The 25439-nt window shown below is 43.6% G+C and overlaps 1 protein-coding gene across 2 annotated transcripts in view; it reads left to right on the top strand.

Annotated features, from left to right (window-relative positions):
- The window catches only part of LOC126234785 (elastase-1-like), a 104914-nt gene that overhangs the window by 74330 nt on the left and 5145 nt on the right, over positions 1-25439 (top strand). The gene's annotated exons all lie outside the window — the stretch shown is intronic.

The following is a 25439-nucleotide window of genomic DNA, read 5'->3' as shown; positions in this document are numbered from 1 at the left end:
GGGGGCCATATTGAACATCTCTGAACTTGTTTTTGAGTGAAAAAAAACCTTTTTAAATACTCTTTGTAATGATGTATAACAGAAGGTTATATTATGTTTCTTTCATTAAATACACATTTTTAAAGTTGTGGTATTCTTTTTGAATCACCCTGTATTTACATGTTATACTGGATGCGATGACAGCATAAATACCTTTGAAATACGAGGTCTGTAAAAAAAAATCCGGAACATCGGTAATTTCGCTACAGCGGTTGGAATCCATGCACCTGCCTGTGTTTAAGAGTAACTGCCGGAAGATTCAGTGTTTTATGTCTGTTAGGTATTGTTCAGTGCTGTACTGAGTAGAACGTGTGTCGCTCAGTTTGCGAATTTGGAGATGGCAGAGGCAGGGGAGCGAGCCAACCGCCTTGCCGCAGTGGTATCACCGGTTCCTGTCAGATCACCGAAGTTAAGCGGTATCGGGCTGGGCTAGCATTTGGATGGGTGACCATCCGGTCTGCTGAGCGCTCTTGGCAAGCGGGGTGCACTCAGCCCTTGTTAGGCAAACTGAGGAGCTACGTGACTCAGAAGTAGCGGCTCCGGCCTCGGAAACTGACATATGGCTGGGAGAGCGATGTGCTGACCACATGCCCCTCCATATCCGCATCCAGTGACGCCTGTGGGCTGAGGATGACACGGCGACCGGTCGGTACGGTTGGACATTCCAAGGCCCGTTCGGACGGAGAGTTAGAGGAGAAACGCGTCTGCATTAAGTTTTGTGTGAAACTCAAGACACTCCAAATGATGGAGGTGGTGAGTGATTAAGACGTACTCGGTGTTACGAATGGTTTAAAAATGGCCAGGACGCCCTTCGACGTCTACCGGCGACACTCAGGACAGAAACGTCAACGAAATTGTGCCTGTCAATCGAAGCCTCACTGCCCGAGAGATAGCAGAAGGATGCAATCTTTCAGTTGGTTCATGGCATGAAATCTTGGCACAGCATCTTGGAATGCATCGTGTTGCCGCGAAGTTCGTCCCACAGCTCATGAGTCAAGAACAGAAAGACCTTCGCCTCGCTATCTGCGAAGAGCTGTTGGATCGTGTGAATGAGAACGAGATGTTCCTTAAGAAAATGATAGTGATGAGACGTGGCTCTACTGTTATGTTGTCGAGACCATGGTTCTATTTTCGCACTGGGTCGGGAAAAGTTCTCCTAGGCCAAAAAAAATGTCGTCAGGTAAGGTCAAATGTCAAAGACATGCTGACATTTTTCCTTGAGTTTGAAGGAATTCGTGCCACAGGTACAAATTGTTTATCAGTGGTAGTATTGGGGCGTGATGCAATGCCGGCAAGAAAATGATACAAGGAAATATGACGAGACAATTCATGACTCTTTCATCACGATAACGCACCCGCACATTCATTCCTGTTAGTGGGTGATTATTGCACAAAAAACGAAATCACTGTACTGCCTCATTTTCTGCACTCTCCAGACCTAGCCCCTGGGAACTCTTTTTATTTACAAAGTTGAGAACCCTGTTGAAGGAACGAAGGTTTGCAACGTATTCCGTCTCCCTTACTCCATCTCTCACTTTTTTACTACTGGAGTTAATTTTATTCGGCTTGTGGTTTTATTTATTTAGATACGATTATAATATATGTGTAACAACAAGTAAGTTGGTACATGAAACTTTCTGGCAGATTAAAACTGTGTGCCCGACCGAGACTCGAACTCGGGACCTTTGCCTTTGCCCGCGAAAGGCAAAGGTCCCGGGTTCGTGTCTCGGTCGGGCACACAGTTTTAATCTGCCAGGAAGTTTCATACCAGCGCACACTCCGCTGCAGAGTGAAAATCTCATTCTGGAAGTTGGTACATGGTTACTAGTAAGTTTGCTTTACGATATTAAAGTTTGGATTTGCAATGTTCAGACTGCTATAAAACTGAAACTGAGAGCTGATGGCAGTACACGAAAGTATTTGTAACAAGTTGCTATGGTTTTGATTCAGTTTTATTACACTGTCTTTACTTGGTAATTCTTCCTTCATAAAAAGCAAGTAACTTTGAGTAATGTCGAGTAACTATTTCACTTTGTCTGTATGATTCACACTAGCACACATATGTTAAGTTCAGACATGGAATGGGAGAGGGAATAAACACTTTTATCATAAATATGGCACACCGTGGATCAAATTATTGCTTTTCAATACCTGCTCTGGATAATCATGTAGGGAACATTCACTTGCTACTGTAACGTAATCAAAAATGAAAGAAAACTCTATCTGAACTCACTACCTTGCATCCTATTCAGAAAAGTCAGTAACGAAATTAAATGATCGTTACAGCACTGGATTTTTGAATATGCAGTGGATTTTTGAATACTGTTAATTAGAACAGGCGCGCGGCTAGCCTACGTTCTCTTAAACTCAGGAAAAAAGTGTAAAATATTGCTTTAGTTTCACAGAGCAGACCTTGCCACAAAATGTGAAAATCGTAAAGTCATCACACAGTTATTCGTTATATTTTTGTGCCCGCATAGAACATGTAGCACAGTACCTTCCAAATCAAACTGAGATATGCACTGAATAATATAATATAGTCTGCCGGCACTGCTGGAAGGTGTAAGAAAATGTTAAATATTATTATGTTACCTCGCTGTACCGGCGAGACGACTGCGATGCTAAAGTAATTTTTTTTAAATGTGCCGCGTCTGCAGCCGTTGTCTTCGCAGATTGGTACAGCGGCTTCCGCTAAATTTAATGCTGAAAATGTCTAAATCATTTATGGGACGAATGGCTGGCAACTTTACATATTATTTTAAAAACATATTTGCTCAAACTCTATATATTCAAACAAAATGCATTAATTTTACACACCTTTTTACAACGCCTAATGGCGAATCTCAAGTTTCATGTGTGGTGTCACCGCCAGACACCACACTTGCATGGTGGTAGCCTTTGAATCGGCCGCGGTCCGTTGGTATACGTCGGACCCGCGTGTCGCCGCTATCAGTGATTGCAGACCGAGCGCCGCCACACGGCAGGTCTAGTCTAGAGAGACTCGCTAGCACTCGCCCCAGTTGTACAGCCGACTTGGCTAGCGATGGTTCACTGTCTACATACGCTCTCATTTGCAGAGACGACAGTTTAGCATAGCCTTCAGCTACGTCATTTACTACGTCCTAGCAAGGCACCATATTCAGTTACTATAATTACTTCAAGAATGTAATTTGAACAGATAATATTGGGAGCGACGTTCATCATTAATGGATTAAATTTAAGTATCAAACTAATTACGTCCGCTTTCTGAATTCTAATTCCTTGTCATGTTCCAGACCTCACGTCAGTATACTTCTTCCCTCCTCACGCCAGCCTGCGTGAGCTAAAACGCGTGCATTTCGGCCTCCACTCGTAACACGGTGTTGGCTCTTCTGCTAACACAAAAAAAAAAAATGAACAAGAGACTCACGGCCAGCATATACACTCCTGGAAATGGAAAAAAGAACACATTGACACCGGTGTGTCAGACCCATCATACTTGCTCCGGACACTGCGAGAGGGCTGTACAAGCAATGATCACACGCACGGCACTGCGGACACACCAGGAACCGCGGTGTTGGCCGTCGAATGGCGCTAGTTGCGCAGCATTTGTGCACCGCCGCCGTCAGTGTTAGCCAGTTTGCCGTGGCATACGGAGCTCCATCGCAGTCTTTAACACTGGTAGCATGCCGCGACAGCGTGGACGTGAACCGTATGTGCAGTTGACGGACTTTGAGCGAGGGCATATAGTGGGCATGCGAGAGGCCGGGTGGACGTACCGCCGAATTGCTCAACACGTGGGGCGTGACGTCTCCACAGTTCATCGATGTTGTCGCCAGTGGTCGGCGGAAGGTGCACGTGCCCGTCGACCTGGGACCGGACCGCAGCGACGCACGGATGCACGCCAAGACCGTAGGATCCTACGCAGTGCCGTAGGGGACCGCGCCGCCACTTCCCAGCAAATTAGGGACACTGTTGCTCCTGGGGTATCGGCGAGGATCATTCGCAACCGTCTCCATGAAGCTGGGCTACGGTCCCGCACACCGTTAGGCCGTCTTCCGCTCACGCCCCAACATCGTGCAGCCCGCCTCCAGTGGTGTCGCGACAGGCGTGAATGGAGGGACGAATGGAGACGTGTCGTCTTCAGCGATGAGAGTCGCTTCTGCCTTGGTGCCAATGATGGTCGTATGCGTGTTTGGCGCCGTGCAGGTGAGCGCCACAATCAGGACTGCATACGACCGAGGCACACAGGGCCAACACCCGGCATCATGGTGTGGGGAGCGATCTCCTACACTGGCCGTACACCACTGGTGATCGTCGATGGGACACTGAATAGTGCACGGTACATCCAAACCGTCATCGAACCTATCGTTCTACCATTCCTAGACCGGCAAGGGAACTTGCTGTTCCAACAGGACAATGCACGTCCGCATGTATCCCGTGCCACCCAACGTGCTCTAGAAGGTGTAAGTCAACTACCCTGGCCAGCAAGATCTCCGGATCTGTCCCCCATTGAGCATGTTTGGGACTGGATGAAGCGTCGTCTCACGCGGTCTGCACGTCCAGCACGAACGCTGGTCCAACTGAGGCGCCAGTTGGAAATGGCATGGCAAGCCGTTCCACAGGACTACATCCAGCATCTCTACGATCGTCTCCATGGGAGAATAGCAGCCTGCATTGCTGCGAAACGTGGATATACACTGTACTAGTGCCGACATTGTGCATGCTCTGTTGCCTGTGTCTATGTGCCTGTGGTTCTGTCAGTTTGATCATGTGATGTATCTGACCCCAGGAATGTGTCAATAAAGTTTCCCCTTCCTGGGACAATGAATTCACGGTGTTCTTATTTCAATTTCCAGGAGTGTACATTCGCTTAACACGCAAGTATTACTCGTAACGAAACTGAAAGAGAATAGCGAACCTATTACAATGCTTTTTACTATTTATACATGTACTGAATTTTCCTTTTTATGTGAGGCACAGATCATAATCACTAATTCATTTAACAAGAATACGATTTTCAAAGATAATAATATGTCATGGATTCAAAGTTAAAAAATGCATAAAACGTCAAATAATTATGAATGTTCTACATGCACACATAATATATTCGTGAAATGTTTACACAGTCTTGCTTTATTGCTTCACTTGGTCATGTTTATTCGTGTTTAAATTATTTCTCTTTCGCTGTGTGCGTGGCACTATATCGATACATGTTAACTGGTCTTACACACACGGAAACATCACACGCTTTTTATGACGACTTGCCAGGAGACGCTACATCGCCCCCCTGGCATCATACGGCGAACATCATATGTTTGCCTGTCTGATGCCACTTGCGTCGACAAATAAAAGTGCATCACTTTATATAATAATAGTCCCTCAGGCAATCAGTTAGTCACAGTTTCTTCATTACACGGTAGTGTAGTGACACTTCCTCCACATTGCGAGATGACCTCACCTAGTCCCAGGAACTAATTTGTTGAGGCCCCCCTATCCAGATGCAGGGTGATCGGGAAACCTGGGAAAACTGCACCGGGGCCCAGGTCGTCTCGCGAGTTTCCCAGATTTGTGTCTGCATGAATGTTCAACACATATCCTGTTACACGACACAATTTTCACAATATAATAGTCCTACGTAGTTGGCACGGATAGAATGTTAGTGTCCTTGTTGTTTACATAGTTCCGCGTAGTCAGCGCGTACACAATAAAGCGCGCCCCACTAAGCACAACAGCGCAGGCGCAGCGCTCGTCCGTCTCCGCACTACGAGATGGCGCTGTCTTAGAGACGGACCAAATTCTGCTTCCGCCGATCCGTGTATTAATATGTAACGCAGCCAATGAGATTGCTGCTAATGTAGAACCTTTTCTCCGCTCAGATCACACTCGCGCAGTGATACCTTAATGCTCGATGTATTTTAATGAGTGTACAGACCTCTGATTAGTCAGTCTGCATTAGTCTGTATGAGTCTGCATTTATCTGCACCTGTCTGTACCAGTCTACATTAGTATGTACGGGTGACGGGTATGACAGGTATGTATGTACCAGTCTATAGTCAAGTATCAGTCTGTGCCTAATAAGATTATCATATACCTGTACATAGGCATGAAGAGAAATGACTAGACTTTTTGTCAAGTATCAGAGTTATGTGAGAATAAGATTAACGTACCAATACCAAAGGAACTTCCGATTGTCAATTGTAAATAGCATCCAGAGTCAAGTTAAGTAATTTTATGTTGTTATTATTTTAATAAATGTGTGTGAAAATTAATCAAGTTCTGTTTAAAGTTCGTCACCGTCAATCTGCTACTCTAAGCGTGCAAGTGGCATTTCTATCGTCTGACCTAACGGCAGAAGATAAACCCGCCACGATAAGACCACGAGACATATTGCTGACACTCGCCAACTTCATTAGTGACAAGTCAAATAAGCTGATGGTGTGTGTACCGAAGGTCTTACAGTACGCACACCACAGTCCTACTACGATTGTCATATTTAGGGAAACTTAGATTGCATTGGTTTATCACACTGTCCAAGCACAGATCCTAATGTTGGCATACACAAGACTGCCATACTGTCTATTAGTTTATCATTACTCACAACAGTTAAAATTGTTCACACTCCAAAGTCTTACCGTGCGTTAACGCTGATTTCACTTCTATCGTGTGTGCAAAAATTTAAACACACAACGTCTAATATGTTCAGGGCTCACGTCCTGCACGTTACTCAATGAGATTAAGGTTCATTCGAAAGCCAAAATATTTGTTTTGAGTCACAAGATCTAATTCACTTGCACGAGAAAAATAATGTTCTGTTGCATAACAAATGCTCAGTTTATACCTATTTCGTCACGGTAGGAAAGAATGTATGTGCCCGCCTGAGGCTAAGTTCAAACATGTGATTACACGCTGACGTGTTAGCACGATGATCGTCGGCACGTTGTTGAGGTTGGTCGTAGCCGTCGGTCGTTGCAGGCGTCGGGTGGTGAGTGCGTGGCGTGGCGGCGCGTCGGCTGGACTGTGTAGATTCCAGCCGCGGGCGACGCAGCACGCAGCAAGCGAAGCGGCAGCGGAGGCGTTGACGTGGGCGGCACCGGCGTAGCGGCTGCTGTGTTGACATTGCCGGCGCATGCGCAGGCGCAGTAGGTACCGGATCAGCTGATTCGGCTCCGACCGGCAATTGTTTAGGTCGGCCATTAGCTGACCGTCTGGATCACGTCAGGCGGCGGCTGCTGGTCCGCCCCACTCTCCGACGGAAGCATGAAACATAATGTCAACACACAGTCTACCGCTTTACGTGGCTACTTTTTAGCTGTGGGGAGAAATACACGTGGTTGAACACTGATTTGTTTGTCCGAGTACGCCTTCCGTCGACCGAACTGCACAGGGTTGTTCACGGTTACGGATTCATGGCCTATACAACTGCACGTACTGTGACACTTTTCTCAAAGTACATCACACGCGGAGTTGAAATACACATATTTCCATTGTATTCCCCGTTGAAGTACCTATTGGTGTCTGTCAACACGCGAAGATCCATTGAACACACACACTTTCTCCTTGCGATCGACACAGATATCGTCCCGCGCGGATACTTCAACTTTATATTCATGTACATAATCAGGTTTTTTCAGTTTGGGAGTGCCACTCGTGCACTGTTCGTTCCCAAAATGATAACCTTTTTTCTTATTGCACAAGATGTAGACGCAACAGTCTTGTCTGTCCCTGCTACACATACAGGGTGAAAAGTATTTAAACCGACAAACTCTGGGAGGTTGTAGAGCACATCAAAACAAATATATTTCCCTAATGTCATTTTTTCCTATGTTGTTGTTGTTGTCTTCAGTCCTGAGACTGGTTTGATGCAGCTCTCCATGCTACTCTATCCTGTGCAAGCTTCTTCATCTCCCAGTACTTACTGAAACCTACATCCTTCTGAATCTGCTTAGTGTATTCATCTCTTGGTCTCCCTCTACGATTTTTACCCTCCACGCTGCCCTCCAATGCTAAATTTGTGATCCCTTGATGCCTCAGAACATGTCCTATCAACCGCTCCCTTCTTCTTGTCAAGTTGTGCCACAAACTCCTTTTCTCCCCAATTCTATTCTATACCTCCTCATTAGTTACGTGATCTACCCATGTAATCTTCAGCATTCTTCTGTAGCACCACATTTCGAAAGCTTCTATTCTCTTCTTGTCCAAACTATTTATCGTCCATGTTTCACTTCCATACATGGCTACACTCCATACAAATACTTTCAGAAACGACTTCCTGACACTCGATGCTAACAAATTTCTTTTCTTCAGAAACGCTTTCCTTGCCATTGCCAGTCTACATTTTATGTCCTGTCTACTTCGACCATCATCGGTTATTTTGCTCCCCAATAGCAAAACTACTTTACTACTTTTTTGCTTTTATTGATGTTCATCTTATATCCTCCTTTCAAGACACTGTCCATTCCGTTCAACTGCTCTTCCAAGTCCTTTGCTGTCTCTGACAGAATTACAATGTCATCGGCGAACCTCAACGTTTTTATTTCTTCTCCATGGACTTTAATACCTACTCCGAATTGTTCTTTTGTTTTCTTTACTGCTTGCTCAATATACAGATTGAATATCATCGGGGACAGGCTACAACCCTGTCTCACTCCCTTCCCAACTGCTGCTTCCCTTTCATGCCCCTCGACTCTTATAACTGCCATCTGGTTTCCGTACAAATTGTAAATAGCCTTTCGCTCCCTGTATTTTACCCCTGCCACCTTTAGAATTTGAAAGAGAGTATTCCAGTCAATATTGTCAAAAGATTTCTCTAAGTCTACAAATGCTAGAAATGCAGGTTTGCCTTTCCTTAATCTATTTTCTAAGATAAGTCGTAGGGTCAGTATTACCTCACGTGTTCCAACATTTCTACGGAATCCCAACTGATCTTCCCCGATGTCAGCTTCTACCAGTTTTCCATCCGTCTGTAAAGAGTTCGCGTTAGTATTTTGCAGCTGTGACTTATTAAACTGATAGTTCGGTAATTTTCACATCTGTCAACACCTGCTTTCTTTGGGATTGTTATTATTATATTCTTCTTGAAGTCTGAGGGTATTTCGCCTGTCTCATATATCTTGCTCACCAGATGGTAGAGTTTTGTCAGGACTGGCTCTCCCAAGGCTGTCTGCAGTTCTAATAGAATGTTGTCTACTCCGGGGGCCTTGTTTCGACTCAGGTCTTTCAGTGCTCTGTCAAACTCTTCACGCAGTATCATATCTCCCATTTCATCTTCATCTACATCCTCTTCCATTTCCATAATATTGTCCTCAAGTACATCGCCCTTGTATAGACCCTCTATATACTCCTTCCACCTTTCTGCATTCCCTTCTTTGCTTCGAACTGGGTTTCCATTTGTGCTCTTGATATTCATACAAGTGGCTCTCTTTTCTTCAAAGGTCTCTTTAATTTTCCTGTAGGCAGTATCTATCTTACCCGTAGTGAGATAAGCCTCTACATCCTTACATTTGTCCTCTAGCCATCCCTGCTTAGCCATTTTGCACTTCCTGTCGATCTCATTTGTGAGACGTTTGTATTCCCTTTGGCCTGCTTAATTTACTGCGTTTTTATATTTTCTCCTTTCATCAGTTAAATTCAATATTTCTTCTGTTACCCAAGGATTTCTAGTAGCCCTCGTCTTTTTACCTACTTGATCCACTGCTGCCTTCACTACTTCATCCCTCAGAGCTACCCATTCTTCTTCTAGTGTATTTCTTTCCCCCATTCCTGTCAACTGTTCCCTTATGCTCTCCCTGAAACTATGTACAACCTCTGGTTTAGTCAGTTTATCCAGGTCTCATCTCCTTAAATTCCCACCTTTTTGCAGTTTCTTCAGTTTTAATCTACAGTTCATAACCAATAGATTGTGGTCAGAGTCCACATCTGCCCCTGGAAATGTCTTACAATTTAAAACCTGGTTCCTAAATGTCTGTCTTACCATTATATAATCTATCTGATACCTTCTAGTATCTCCAGGCTTCTTCCATGTATACAACATTCTTTTATGATTCTTGTACCAAGTGTTAGCTATGGCTAAGTTACAGTCTGTGCAAAACTCTACCAGACGGCTTCCTCTTTCATTTCTCTCACCCAATCCATATTCACCCACTATGTTTCCTTCTCTCGCTTTTCCTACTCTCGAATTCCAGTCACCCATGACTATTAAATTTTCGTCTCCATTCACTACCTGAATAATTTCTTTTATCTCATGATACATTTCATCAATTTCTTCATCATCTGCAGAGCTAGTTGGCATATAAACTTGTACTACTGTATTAGGCATGGGCTTCGTGTCTATCTTGGCCACAATAATGCGTTCACTATTCTGTTTGTAGTAGCTTACCCGCACTCCTATTTTTTTATTCATTATTAAACCTACTCCTGCATTACCCCTATTTGATTTTGTATTTATAACCCTGTATTCACCGGACCAAAAGTCTTGTTCCTCCTGCCACCGAACTTCACTAAATCCCACTATATCTAAATTTAACCTATCCATTTCCATTTTTAAATTTTCTAACCTACCTGCCCGATAAAGGGATCTGACATTCCACGCTCCGATCAGTAGAACGCCACTTTTCTTTCTTCTGATAACGACGTCCTCTTGAGTAGTCCCCGCCCGAAGATCCGAATGGGGGACTATTTTACCTCCGGAATATTTTACCCATCATCATTTAACCTTACAGTGAAGCTGCATGCGCTCGGGAAAAATTACAGCTGTAGTTTCCCCTTGCTTTCAGCCGTTCACAGTAGCAGCACAACAAGGCCATTTTGGTTAGTGTTGCAAGGCCAGATCAGTCAATCATCCAGACTGTTGCCCCTGCAACTACCGAAAAGGCTGCTGCCCCTCTTCAGGAACCACACGTTTGTCTGGCCTCTCAACAGTTACCCCTCCGTTGTGGTTGCACCTACGGTACGGCCATCTGTATCGCAGAGGCACGCAAGCCTCCCCACCAACGGTAAGGTCCATGGTTCATGGTTTCTATGAGAATTATTTAAACCGGTGGAGGCTGTATTACGTACAACGTAGCGCACCACAACAGCGGGTTTATCAACAACAATATCCTAATCGCCGTATACCGCATCATACGACCTTTGCTGCTGTGTACCAACGTGTGCGTGAGACCGGGTCATTTAGCAGATTACCTGGACAGGCACGCCGTCGTACGGTAAGAACGCTGCAATTTGAGGAAACTGTCTTGCAGCACTTAAATCAGCACTCGAGCAATTGCACGTAACATGGGGACGAATCAGACGAATGTAAGAACAGTCCTTCGAGAGCAATTGTTACGTCCATTTCACTTACAACGTGTTCACAACCTGGAACCAGTTGATTATTCACCCAGAGCACAGTTTTCGCAGTGGTACCTGGAACTGTGTGAAATGCACCCTACATTTTCATCCTCTGTGTTGTTTACCGATGAAGCAACGTTCGGGCGTGATGGAGTCTTCAACATGCACAACTTCCATTTCACTTACAGCGTGTCCACAACCTGGAACCAGTTGATTATTCACCCAGAGCACAGTTTTCGCAGTGGTACCTGGAACTGTGTGAAATGCACCCTACATTTTCATCCTCTGTGTTGTTTACCGACGAAGCAACGTTCGGGCGTGATGGAGTCTTCAACATGCACAACTTCCATTTCACTTACAGCGTGTCCACAACCTGGAACCAGTTGATTATTCACCCAGAGCACAGTTTTCGCAGTGGTACCTGGAACTGTGTGAAATGCACCCTACATTTTCATCCTCTGTGTTGTTTACCGACGAAGCAACGTTCGGGCGTGATGGAGTCTTCGACATGCACAACTTCCATTTCACTTACAGCGTGTCCACAACCTGGAACCAGTTGATTATTCACCCAGAGCACAGTTTTCGCAGTGGTACCTGGAACTGTGTGAAATGCACCCTACATTTTCATCCTCTGTGTGGTTTACCGACGAAGCAACGTTCGGGCGTGATGGAGTCTTCAACATGCACAACTTCCATTTCACTTACAGCGTGTCCACAACCTGGAACCAGTTGATTATTCACCCAGAGCACAGTTTTCGCAGTGGTACCTGGAACTGTGTGAAATGCACCCTACATTTTCATCCTCTGTGTTGTTTACCGACGAAGCAACGTTCGGGCGTGATGGAGTCTTCGACATGCACAACTTCCATTTCACTTACAGCGTGTCCACAACCTGGAACCAGTTGATTATTCACCCAGAGCACAGTTTTCGCAGTGGTACCTGGAACTGTGTGAAATGCACCCTACATTTTCATCCTCTGTGTGGTTTACCGACGAAGCAACGTTCGGGCGTGATGGAGTCTTCAACATGCACAACTTCCATTTCACTTACAGCGTGTCCACAACCTGGAACCAGTTGATTATTCACCCAGAGCACAGTTTTCGCAGTGGTACCTGGAACTGTGTGAAATGCACCCTACATTTTCATCCTCTGTGTTGTTTACCGACGAAGCAACGTTCGGGCGTGATGGAGTCTTCGACATGCACAACTTCCATTTCACTTACAGCGTGTCCACAACCTGGAACCAGTTGATTATTCACCCAGAGCACAGTTTTCGCAGTGGTACCTGGAACTGTGTGAAATGCACCCTACATTTTCATCCTCTGTGTGGTTTACCGACGAAGCAACGTTCGGGCGTGATGGAGTCTTCGACATGCACAACTTCCATTTCACTTACAGCGTGTCCACAACCTGGAACCAGTTGATTATTCACCCAGAGCACAGTTTTCGCAGTGGTACCTGGAACTGTGTGAAATGCACCCTACATTTTCATCCTCTGTGTTGTTTACCGACGAAGCAACGTTCGGGCGTGATGGAATCTTCGACATGCACAACTTCCATTTCACTTACAGCGTGTCCACAACCTGGAACCAGTTGATTATTCACCCAGAGCACAGTTTTCGCAGTGGTACCTGGAACTGTGTGAAATGCACCCTACATTTTCATCCTCTGTGTGGTTTACCGACGAAGCAACGTTCGGGCGTGATGGAGTCTTCGACATGCACAACTTCCATTTCACTTACAGCGTGTCCACAACCTGGAACCAGTTGATTATTCACCCAGAGCACAGTTTTCGCAGTGGTACCTGGAACTGTGTGAAATGCACCCTACATTTTCATCCTCTGTGTTGTTTACCGATGAAGCAACGTTCGGGCGTGATGGAGTCTTCAACATGCACAACTTCCATTTCACTTACAGCGTGTCCACAACCTGGAACCAGTTGATTATTCACCCAGAGCACAGTTTTCGCAGTGGTACCTGGAACTGTGTGAAATGCACCCTACATTTTCATCCTCTGTGTTGTTTACCGACGAAGCAACGTTCGGGCGTGATGGAGTCTTCGACATGCACAACTTCCATTTCACTTACAGCGTGTCCACAACCTGGAACCAGTTGATTATTCACCCAGAGCACAGTTTTCGCAGTGGTACCTGGAACTGTGTGAAATGCACCCTACATTTTCATCCTCTGTGTTGTTTACCGACGAAGCAACGTTCGGGCGTGATGGAGTCTTCGACATGCACAACTTCCATTTCACTTACAGCGTGTCCACAACCTGGAACCAGTTGATTATTCACCCAGAGCACAGTTTTCGCAGTGGTACCTGGAACTGTGTGAAATGCACCCTACATTTTCATCCTCTGTGTGGTTTACCGACGAAGCAACGTTCGGGCGTGATGGAGTCTTCAACATGCACAACTTCCATTTCACTTACAGCGTGTCCACAACCTGGAACCAGTTGATTATTCACCCAGAGCACAGTTTTCGCAGTGGTACCTGGAACTGTGTGAAATGCACCCTACATTTTCATCCTCTGTGTTGTTTACCGACGAAGCAACGTTCGGGCGTGATGGAGTCTTCGACATGCACAACTTCCATTTCACTTACAGCGTGTCCACAACCTGGAACCAGTTGATTATTCACCCAGAGCACAGTTTTCGCAGTGGTACCTGGAACTGTGTGAAATGCACCCTACATTTTCATCCTCTGTGTGGTTTACCGACGAAGCAACGTTCGGGCGTGATGGAGTCTTCGACATGCACAACTTCCATTTCACTTACAGCGTGTCCACAACCTGGAACCAGTTGATTATTCACCCAGAGCACAGTTTTCGCAGTGGTACCTGGAACTGTGTGAAATGCACCCTACATTTTCATCCTCTGTGTGGTTTACCGACGAAGCAACGTTCGGGCGTAATGGAGTCTTCAACATGCACAATTCGCATGTTTGGAGTGAGGATAACCCACATGCTACAGTTACTAGCGCTCATCAAGTGCGGTACTTCGTTAATGTGTGGGTCGGTGTTCTTGGGGACTGTTTGATTGGTCCGTATCTGCTACCTAGGCCATTAAATGCCAGGCACTATTACAATTTACTCGCCAGAGCATTGGCAGAATTGCTGGAAGACGTCCCGCTCCCTACTAGACAACGCATGTGGACCCAATATGACGGGGCACCGGCACATTTCAGTCGTCGTGTGCGTCGATTGCTGGACCGACGATTCCCAGAAACGTGGATTGACAGAGATGGTCCTGTACCATGGTCTGCTCGATCCCCAGATATGTCCCCTCTGGACTTTTTTGTGTGGGGAGAGATGCGCAACCTTGTTTACTCAACTCCTGTTGCATCAGAAGAGGATCTGGTTGCCCGGATAGATGCAGCAGCAGGAACAATTTAGGATACTCCTGGGGTTTTTGCCCGTGTCAGACAGAACATGATCCGACGGTGTTACCTTTATTTACATGTCAATGGAGGCATTTCTGAAAATCTACTGTAATAGAAATTGGTTTGTGGTAATGTGTTGTCTCTTGGTCATAGGAAAATGGAAAGTGTTTGTTGGTTTAAGTAATTTGCCGCCAGAGAAATCTTCCTCTACCGGTTTAAATACTCCTTATAGGAAAAAATGACATTAGGGAAAAATATTTGTTTTGATGCCTCCTACAACCTCCCAGAGTTTGTCGGTTGAAATACTTTTCACCCTGTATAATGCCTAATATTTACATCACTGGCGTTAGAACACACAGTTCTTTTTTACCAATAACAATATTGTTACCACAGTTAAATGCTCATCATTGTGAGTCCATAAAATTTGCAAAGTTCATTGAGCGTAACATTTACAGCTACAATGATTTCAGTACATACTTTTACATTAGTCGAGGTGTGTGATTTTTTTAAAGAATTGTGTAGTTACCAGAAAATCATCCACTAACGAGTCCCTTAGTGTGCACTCAGTTTGACTTGGGCGTATTTGTGCAATAACTTATTTAATGTGACTTTTTGACACATTGTCTTTATGTTGAATACAATGCAGTCGTTAGTGCAGATCAAATATTTGATGCCCGCGTATGAAATTATCATTACTGTGTCAAAGACACCAGCTTCAATTGAAGCATAAGGCGCACACTGTAGTGTATGCTATCAAGTTCGGTACCATGCATAGTAAAATATGCTTAGTTCCCTTCTTTCAAACTGCCTCTGGTGGTGATAGTACATTTATGCAGAGTATGAAGGCATATCTTGGCATAGCACATAAATAAAAACAAAACATCTTAATACTTTTATAGTAAAATGAACACAATGTTTTTCAAGCTTTTGAAACTAATATTATTGATTTCCTTCCTATTGCTAAGGCAAGATAGTTTAAAAATCTTTAAGAAGTGAATATGCCTATAAGGCACCTAAATAGTCTTTCACTCAAGGCTTAAAAGTTTACTTTCTCAATGGAATTCTGGCTTGAGGAGCCATAGGTTTTGAATATGTTAATACCTTCTTGTACAACACATTTCATAGGAAATTGGTTAACTATCTTCTATGACAGGATGGATTCATATTACATTACACTTACAATACGTAATCCTTAACATCTAAAGCACAAAATAAATCATCCTATAACTACTATTTACAAGGTTTATTGTATAAACAACTTGACGTCTTTGCGGGGGTACAGTCCCTTAATTTTACCTGTTTGTGGGTGTGCCAACAAGTAACAGCACCCGTGTGGAACCTGTATTATTTCCCATGCCAGCACCTTAAGTATTTCCTGCGCCACTGCTTCCTTCTTTGACCATGGTATGGAGTACGCAGCACAACAATACGTTTTGTGGGATTTCACTTCTATAGTGTATTGATAACCTCTTATTATTACGGGGAGTTCAGAGAATGCATCAGTATATTTCAGCAATAACTTTGTCAACTGTTGTTGTTGTACAGGATCTAACTTTTCTGATTCCCGTACCTTACGAGCAAAAGCATCTACATTTACGTCAAAATCGCTATCTTTTTTGCTTGAGTAGTACAGGTCGTTAGCTGTGAAGTCATTATTTACGTGCAACACATATGGGTATTTATGTTTAATATTGATAAGGTTGCAGCACGGTTTTGACATTTCCTTGGTCCGTACCATAGGCAATTCAATCCTCTCCCCCTTATCAATAATGCTCGGATTCCCAGCAGACAGGTCGATAATTGCGTCCCTTTCGCGTAAGAAATCGACGCTCAGTATGCAGTTCACCCGTAAACCTTTAACTACGAGAAGCGTGCTCGTTATGGCAATGTTCTCAATGTTTATCTGTACCTGCACCTGGTGCGCAATTGATTGGGCTTTCGCACTGATTGCTCCGGAAACACGACAATTGTTGACTGGGAAGGTCGGCACTCTTCGTTCCTTCGTCAGTACTGTGTAAAAGTCAAAACTTATGACACTTACTGATGCCCCCGTATCAATGATAATGTTTACGGCTACGTCGTAAACACATACTGCTATCACAGCCTGCACCGTGTTATCTACACCTTCCACACACACGTGTGGCTCGTCTAACAGTTCTTGCTCTATCTTCATACCGTTATTGTATCGCATCATGTTTACTCCCGGAATGTATGTGGTTGTGCTCTCTCTCTTAACCACGGCCAACGACGGAGAGCATATCGCGGCCGCACTTTGTTTGTTGGATGTTGTTGTTGTTGTGAAGTGCACGGATGTGCTTCCTCCGTGACCTGAACGATGTTCACATGTGACTTACTAGGCCTCCACGGTTGTGCTATAGGCACGTTTTGCTGTGGTTGCCTACATGTGTCGTAGCCCTGCTGGTTTGTACGCTCCGGGTCGCGACGTGGACTGGCATTCCAATTCCTGTTATTTTCAGAATAGTAATGCCACTGACCTCTGTCATTCCGCCATCTGTTTGCGTTGGATGGTCCGGGCTCGAACCGGTCATCGTACCTCCGCTTTTTGCCATTCGATGGTGAACTATAACCATTTGGGTTGCGTTTATTGTTTATATTTTATTCTTGTCGCTTGCCCCCGCCCCCGCCGTTACCTTGGCTTGGGTGCGGTTCGTTGCCATTCCTATCGGCTTTTCCATGAGAGCCATTGTTTTTACTGTGCTCATAGGCTTTTCTAGCATCCTCTTGAATTAAATCGATAGAGTCTAAGATGGACAAGAAGTGCTCCATGTCGGTCTCTGGCACATGGATTAGCTTCTCTTTAATGTTAGTCGGCAAATGAGATTTCAACAGCCGGATAATGTCTCTGGGTGGGATCGTTTCATCCCAGTAGCGGGTTTTATTGATGTACTTCTCGAAGTACTTTCGCAAACTGCCAAGGCGTGGGGAATACTGTTCCGGGTTATATACTTCCTTCCTTAGGCGCTCCTGCATACAAGAGGACCAGTATTTTGAAAGGAAAGCCTTTTCAAATTGCTCGTAAGTTCTGCATCTATCCGCTGGCTCTGTAGCCCAGAGCGCAGCATCTCCTTGTATATACGATATTACATAATGGATCTTTTGTTGGGCGTTCCACACGCTAGGCAATATGTTGTGAAAGCTCTTAATGAATACTACTGGGTGCGCCGATTTCCGGTCTTTAGTAAGTGTTTGAAATTGGCGATTTTTAATCAAGGTGTCTTCGACTATCATTTTTGTATTAGCCGTAGGCGCGCCTGGCGCGTAGGTTACTTGCTCAGAGGGTGTGATGCAGCTTCTGGCATTGTTGTTGTTGTTGTGGTCTTCAGTCCTGAGACTGGTTTGATGCAGCTCTCCATGCTACTCTGTCCTGTGCAAGCTTCTTCATCTCCCAGTACCTACTGCAACCTACATCCTTCTGAATCTGCTTAGTGTATTCATCTCTTGGTCTCCCCCTACGATTTTTACCCTCCACGATGCCCTCCAATACTAAATTGGTGATCCCTTGATGCCTCAAAACATGTCCTACCAACCGATCCCTTCTTCTGGTCAAGTTGTGCCACAAACTCCTCTTCTCCCCAATCCTATTCAGTACCTCCTCATTAGTTATGTGATCTACCCATCTAATCTTCAGCATTCTTCTGTAGCACCACATTTCGAAAGCTTCTATTCTCTTCTTGTCCAAACTATTTACCGTCCATGTTTCACTTCCATACATGGCTACATTCCATACAAATACTTTCAGAAATGACTTCCTAACACTTAAATCTATACTCGATGTTAACAAATTTCTCTTCTTCAGAAACGATTTCCTTGCCATTGCCAGTCTACATTTTATATCCTCTCTACTTCGACCATCATCGGTTATTTTGCTCCACAAATAGCAAAACTCCTTTACAACTTTAAGTGTCTCATTTCCTAATCTAATACCCTCAACATCACCCGACTTAATTCGACTACATTCCATTATCCTCGTTTTGCTTTTGTTGATGTTCATCTTATATCCTCCCTTCAAGACACCATCCATTCCGATCAACTGCTCTTCCAAGTCCTTTGCAGTCTCTGACAGAATTACAATGTCATCGGCGAACCTCAAAGTTTTTATTTCTTTTCCATGGATTTTAATACCTACTCCGAATTTTTCTTTTGTTTCCTTTACTGCTTGCTCAATATACAGATTGAATAACATCGGAGAGAGGCTACAACCCTGTCTTACTCCCTTCCCAACCGCTGCTTCCGTTTCATGTCCCTCGACTCTTATAACTGCCATCTGCTTTCTGTACAAATTGTAAATAGCCTTTCGCTCCCTGTATTTTACCCCTGCCACCTTTAGAATTTGAAAGAGAGTATTCCAGTCAACACTGTCAAAAGCTTTCTACAAATGCTAGAAACGTAGGTTTGCCTTTCCTTAATCTTTCTTCTAAGGTAAGTCGTAAGGTCAGTGTTGCCTCACGTGTTCCAGTATTTCTACGGAATCCAAACTGATCTTCCCCGAGGCCGGCTTCTACTAGTTTTTCCATTCGTCTGTAAAGAATTCGTGTTAGTATTTTGCAGCTGTGGCTTATTAAACTGATTGTCCGGTAATTTTCACATCTGTCAACACCTGCTTTCTTTGGGATTGGAATTATTATATTCTTCTTGAAGTCTGAGGGTATTTCAGCTGTTTCATACATCTTGCTGGCATTGTCGGAGTTAAATTCAGCATTATTGCTACGCCCAGCGTTAGCAACTGCGGTACCAAAAACATTAGTTGTGTGTGGCACATAATCCCTTTCACTAGCCTTGTGCACACCTGACTAACTCTTTTCCAAGTCGGCTAACCTTTTTGTCACCTCTAATAAGCCTTGAATAGAACTACTACCCAAACCAATGCCACCATCTGGCATTGGTATTTTCGATGGTTCTACATTTAAGGTGCTGGTAGACGATGGCACGGTCTCTTGTGCCGCCGCCCCCGCATCATCAGTACTCTGGGGGTTAGTTGCAAAAAAAGTTTCAAATGGCTCTGAGCACTATGGGATTTAACATCTGAGGTCATCAGTCCCCTAGAACTTAGAACTACTTAAACCTAACTAACCTAAGGACATCACACACATCCATGCCCGAGGCAGGATTGGAACCTGCGACCGTAGCGATCGCGCAGTTCCAGACTGAAGCGCCTAGAACCGCTCGGCCACAACGGCCGGCGGTTAGTTGCAGCCCCTACCTCTACTACCACAACGTGGTGGGGTTGCTGTTCTTCTGTGTTCAGCTTTACTACCATAATTATGGTTTCAACCGTGAACAAAGATCCTGTCAATCACTTTCAACACACGAAATAACACAAAATATTTACCAAATTATATGCACAAAACAATAAACACTTACAGAAAGGAAGTGAACACTAATAGACTACTTTCTATTCTGCAACAATTACACATACACACCAGATACGACCTGAAAGTGGTCAAGTATCACGCATTCTGCACGCAAACTGACTACACTGTAGTCTTACCTTTTTGCTCTATAATTCTGGGCGCAGCTTTCCCAGGATTTCACTGTGGCAGGTCGTACTGTGCTCTGACTCTTATAGTCAGTCTGGTACCTCTCCGTGATTGAAGATTACATGTAAATATACCACGTATATCAGTACACAATAATGGTTACTCAATTATACAAATACATAAAAGTTAATTACACAAATACATACATACATTTATAAATTATTCTCTGTAAAAGAAATACATTGGATTAGCTATTGTGCACATATATAGTGGCCACTGCAACTGTTCGTCGCACCACGTTAGGCGCCAGTTATTCCGTCTCCCTTACTCCACCTCTCACTTTTTTACTACTTGAGTTAATTTTATTCGGCTTGTGGTTTTATTTATTTAGATATGATTATATATGTGTAGCAGCAAGTAAGTTGGTACATGGTAACTAGTAACTTTGCTTTACGATATTAAAGTTTGGATTTACAATGTTCAGACTGATATAAAACTGAAACTGGGAGCTGATGGCAGTACACGAAATTATTTGTAACAAGTTACTATTGTTTTGATTCAATGTTATTGCACTGTCTTTACTTGGTAATTCTTCCTTCATAAAAGGAAGTACCTTTGAGTAATGCTGAGTAAATATTTCGCCTTGGCTGTATGAGTCACACTAGCACACATATGTTAAATTCAGACATGGAGTGGGAGAGGGAATAAACACTTTTATCATAAATGTGGCACACCGTGGATCAAATTATTGCTTTTCCACACCTGCTCTAGATAATCATGTAGGGAACATTCACTTGCTACTGTAACCTAATCAAGAAAGAAAGAAAACTGTACCTGAACTCACTACCTTATGTTGGTTACGTTATGCAGTGGATTTTTGAATACTGTTAATTAGCACAGGCGCGCGGCTAGCCCGCGTTCTCTTAAACTCAGCTGAAAAATTAATATATTGCTTTTGTTTCACAGAGCAGAGCTTTCCACAAAATGTGAAAATGATAAAGTCATCACACAGTTATTCGTTATATTTTTGTGCCCGCATACAACATGTCGCACAGTACCTTCCAGATCAAACTGAGAAATGCACTTAATAATATAATATAGTCTGCCGGCACTGCTGGAAGGTGTAAGAAAATGTCAAATATTATTATGTTACCTCGCTGTACCGGCGAGACGACTGCGATGCCAAAATAAATTTTTTTTAAATGTGCCGCGTCTGCAGCCGTTGTCTTCGCAGATTGGTACAGCGGCTTCCGCTAAATTTAATACTGAATATGTCTAAATCATTTATGGGACGAATGGCTGGCAATTTTACATATTATTTTAAAAACATATTTGCTCAAACTCTATATATTCAAACAAAATGCATTAATTTTACACACCTTTTTACAACGCCTAATGGCGGATCTCAAGTTTCATGTGTGGCGTCACCGCCAGACACCACACTTGCAAGGTCGCGGACGCGGTCCGTTGGTAAACGTCGGACCCGCGTGTCGCCGCTATCAGTGATTGCAGACCGAGCGCCGCCACACGGCAGGTCTAGTCTAGAGAGACTCCCTAGCACTCGCCCCAGTTGTACAGCCGACTTGGCTAGCGATGGTTCACTGTCTACATACGCTCTCATTTGCAGAGACGACAGTTTAGCATAGCCTTCAGCTACGTCATTTACTACGTCCTAGCAAGGCACCATATTCAGTTACTATAATTACTTCAAGAATGTATTTTGAACAGATAATATTGGGACTCATGTACCGTTAAGAGCAACGTTCATCATTAATGGATTAAAGTTAAGTATCAAACTAATTACGTCCGCTTTCTGAATTCTAATTCCTTGTCATGTTCCAGACCTCACGTCAGTATACTTCTTCCCTCCTCACGCCAGCCTGCGTGAGCTAAAACGCGTGCATTTCGGCCTCCACTCGTAACACGGTGTTGGCTCTTCTGCTAACACAAAAAAATGAACAAGAGACTCACGGCCAGCATATACATTCGCTTAACACGCAAGTATTACTCGTAACGAAACCCAAAGAGAATAGCGAACCTATTACAATGCTTTTTACTATTTATACATGAACTGAATTGTCCTTTTTATCTGTGGCGCAGATCATAATCACTAATTCTTTTATCAAGAATACGATTTTCAAAGATAATAATATGTCATGGATTCAAAGTTAAAAAATGCATAAAACGTCAAATAATTATGAATGTTCTACATGCACACATAATATATTCGTGAAATGTTTACACAGTCTTGCTTTATTGCTTCACTTGGTCACGTTTAAATGGTCATGTTTAAATTATTTCTCTTTCACCGTGTGCGTGGCACTATATCGATACATGTTAACTGGTCTTACAAACACGGAAAAAATTCTATCGCACGCTTTTTATGACGACTGGCCAAGAGACGCTACAAACGATAGAGGAGATAAAAGAAAATTCGTAGACGGTGCTTCGCGAGATCAACAAGAGGCGTGCCAAGACTGCTTCCGAAAATGGAAACGGTGTTGAGAGCAGTGTATCAATTTTGGAGGAGGAGAGAATTTCGAAGGAGACCATGCACAATAACGTATAGGTAACCGTCGAAAAATTTTGGAAACGAAGTCCAAATTTAACCAACACAACTGTCGACTATGTGGAAGTGAGACATCACCAGAAGTGACTTATTGCGAAAGGGTCACATCGAATATTAATGTGTAGTTGGGATTAAATAAACATTGTATGTTTGGTTCATTCTTTTATAGTGTCTTTCTCGAAAGGTTGGCGAACTATGCTGTTCCACAGCTTCCGCCCAACGTCATCGTCCAGCGGGATGGTGCTCTATCCCACTATTATGGGGATGTTAACACATGTTTCCTGAGCTTTGGATCGGAATGGGAAGGTTTTTTTTTGTCTCATTGCTTCGCCCCCTCCGTCTCCCGATGTGACTGCGCTGGATGTCAGTGCATGGAGATTTGAGAGGACATTGTTTACAAAACAAAATTTCGAGATCTGATAATTTTGAGATAACGGATCTACGCCAGAGTAGAGGCCGTAGCACTAATCATCCTTATGAACATATGGCAATAAGTGGCGTACCGTTTCGACATTTTCTGAGCTATAGACGGTACCAAGATTGAACTGTACCAACGCACGGAAAAATATTTTAGTTCCTGTGACCAGTGTTGGACAAATAAAGTTATTAATCTTAGTAGGTACTGAAATATAAACAAATGTTTTTGTATACCTCTAGCGTGGCCAAATGTATTTTTTATCGTTTGTGTGAAGCCTTTTTGGAAAGCAAGTGCCGTTTGCTTACTTTTAAGCACTGGCATCGCAGGATAAAATTGCTCGAATGCAGCACCATATTTTGACTGTTTCAGAAGTCACGTAAGTCATTCTTCGTACTCGGTAGAGATATGACTGTGTCTGAAAGCAAACAACAACGGCTTCGAAAATCGTTAAATACGACAGCTGCGAACGATGTGCTGATTTTCGATTTTTGTGCACAAAACGGTCTAATTGACAACTATTTCATTTCCATTGTTCTTGGGCCTACAGTCTGAATAAAGGAGTTATTAGACAACGCTACTAATACTATAAAAATGGCCGTGCTAATATGTGTGATGAATAACAGAGTGGCAGATGTGTTCAGATCGATGAATTGTGCAACACTTGGAACAGATACTGTGATCTGATGGACGACTGACGTTTGCTGTTCTGGATAATGAATTCCCTCAGGTTCAACGCCATCTATTTATACGACTGTCACGGAAGTGCTCGGATGTCGGAAAATGTGTGCGCGATGGATACAGAGAATACACATCGAGCAACAAAGAAGAACATGTATCTAACAACTGAAATTTTTTGGACTTCTATCGAAAAAATTTCCTCATTATTATGGGCGACGAGGCGTGTGTCCTAATCTAAACCAAAGTCAAAGCAATAGTCGATGCTGTGTCACCGTTCATCTTCGCCACAACCTCACTCGAATCGGAAAGTGATGAGTGCTGTTTTGTGGCACGAAAATCGGGTTCTTGTGGTTGATTTTACTGAAAGTGGTTCCACAATTACAACAGAGAGGCGCTACGAAATACTCACAAAACTGATATGTGCCATTCAGAAATATCCTTATGGGGATTTGTCATTTGATATTTATTCCTCCGCGACAACTAAGGTCTGCACGCAGCTGCCATGTTCATCATTTCCGGTGGGAACTTTTCGATTACCTATGCATTCTACAGTCCAGAATCCAGCGAATGTTACTTCTTGTTTTACTTGAAACAATGAATTAGTTTAGAATGGCTTGGAACAGAAAGGAATGCAGGGCAGCCGTTGCCAGCTCGTACAAGTCATGTGCAGAGGGTCTGAAGAAATTAGTGGGACTTTAAGAAAAGCACTTAGAAATGAACGGCGATTACATAGAAAAGTGATCTAGGTTTGTAGGAAAAATTAAGTTTCTTCTGACGAAAGTATTTCTTATTGCTGGAGGGGCCCTTACTTTTCAAATATGCAGTCCTTCAACAGGTAACTGCATGAGATAAGAATCTAACGGTAGTGAGCGCAATATACCCCTAGATCTATAGCCACTGTGTAGAACTACAGCGACCTGTAGTGATGGGGGACTGATGACCTTCGCTGTTTAGTCCCCCTTAAACATCCCAACAACCACCACCACCACCTGTAGTGATGACAATGGTTATCTCTGTATAGGGTGTCCTTGAAATGTTGTGTCGAACATCAAGGGGTTGTAGAGAGTGTCTTTAGGAACAAACTGAGAACGAAAACCAATGTCCAGAAACGTCATTTAACACGCTGCAGAGTGTAGAGGACGACGTTCTCTAGTGTCGTTGGATGATGTTTCCGGACACGTGTTCCTATCCTCGATTTGTTCCTCAAGAGACCCTCTATAACACCAAGAAGTTGTTGCAACTTTTCCGAGACATCCTGTAGACGCAAGCACTGTGAAATGGTACATAGGAAGGAGTGGGGCTAAAAATCATTTTGGGTCATCCAGATTTCCCTAAATCGATTGAGATGAGTTCTGGGGTAGTTCTTTTAGAAAGGATACTGTCAGTTTCCCCATTATTTTCGTATTTGAATTAGTGCCCAGATAATCTCCACGTTTATTGAATGTTCAACTCTAATTTTCCTGTTTACACCTTCAGATGCATATGTACTTCCTGTATTGCGGCTCATTAAAGAATTTTGTCAGCCTTAATTGTATCTTGTCTTGT

This window comes from Schistocerca nitens, chromosome 2, assembly GCF_023898315.1.
Source record: "Schistocerca nitens isolate TAMUIC-IGC-003100 chromosome 2, iqSchNite1.1, whole genome shotgun sequence".
Taxonomy (NCBI): Eukaryota; Metazoa; Arthropoda; class Insecta; order Orthoptera; family Acrididae; genus Schistocerca; species Schistocerca nitens.
The sequence above is the reverse complement of the archived record's forward strand: the minus strand, read 5'-3'. Positions and strand labels throughout refer to the sequence as shown.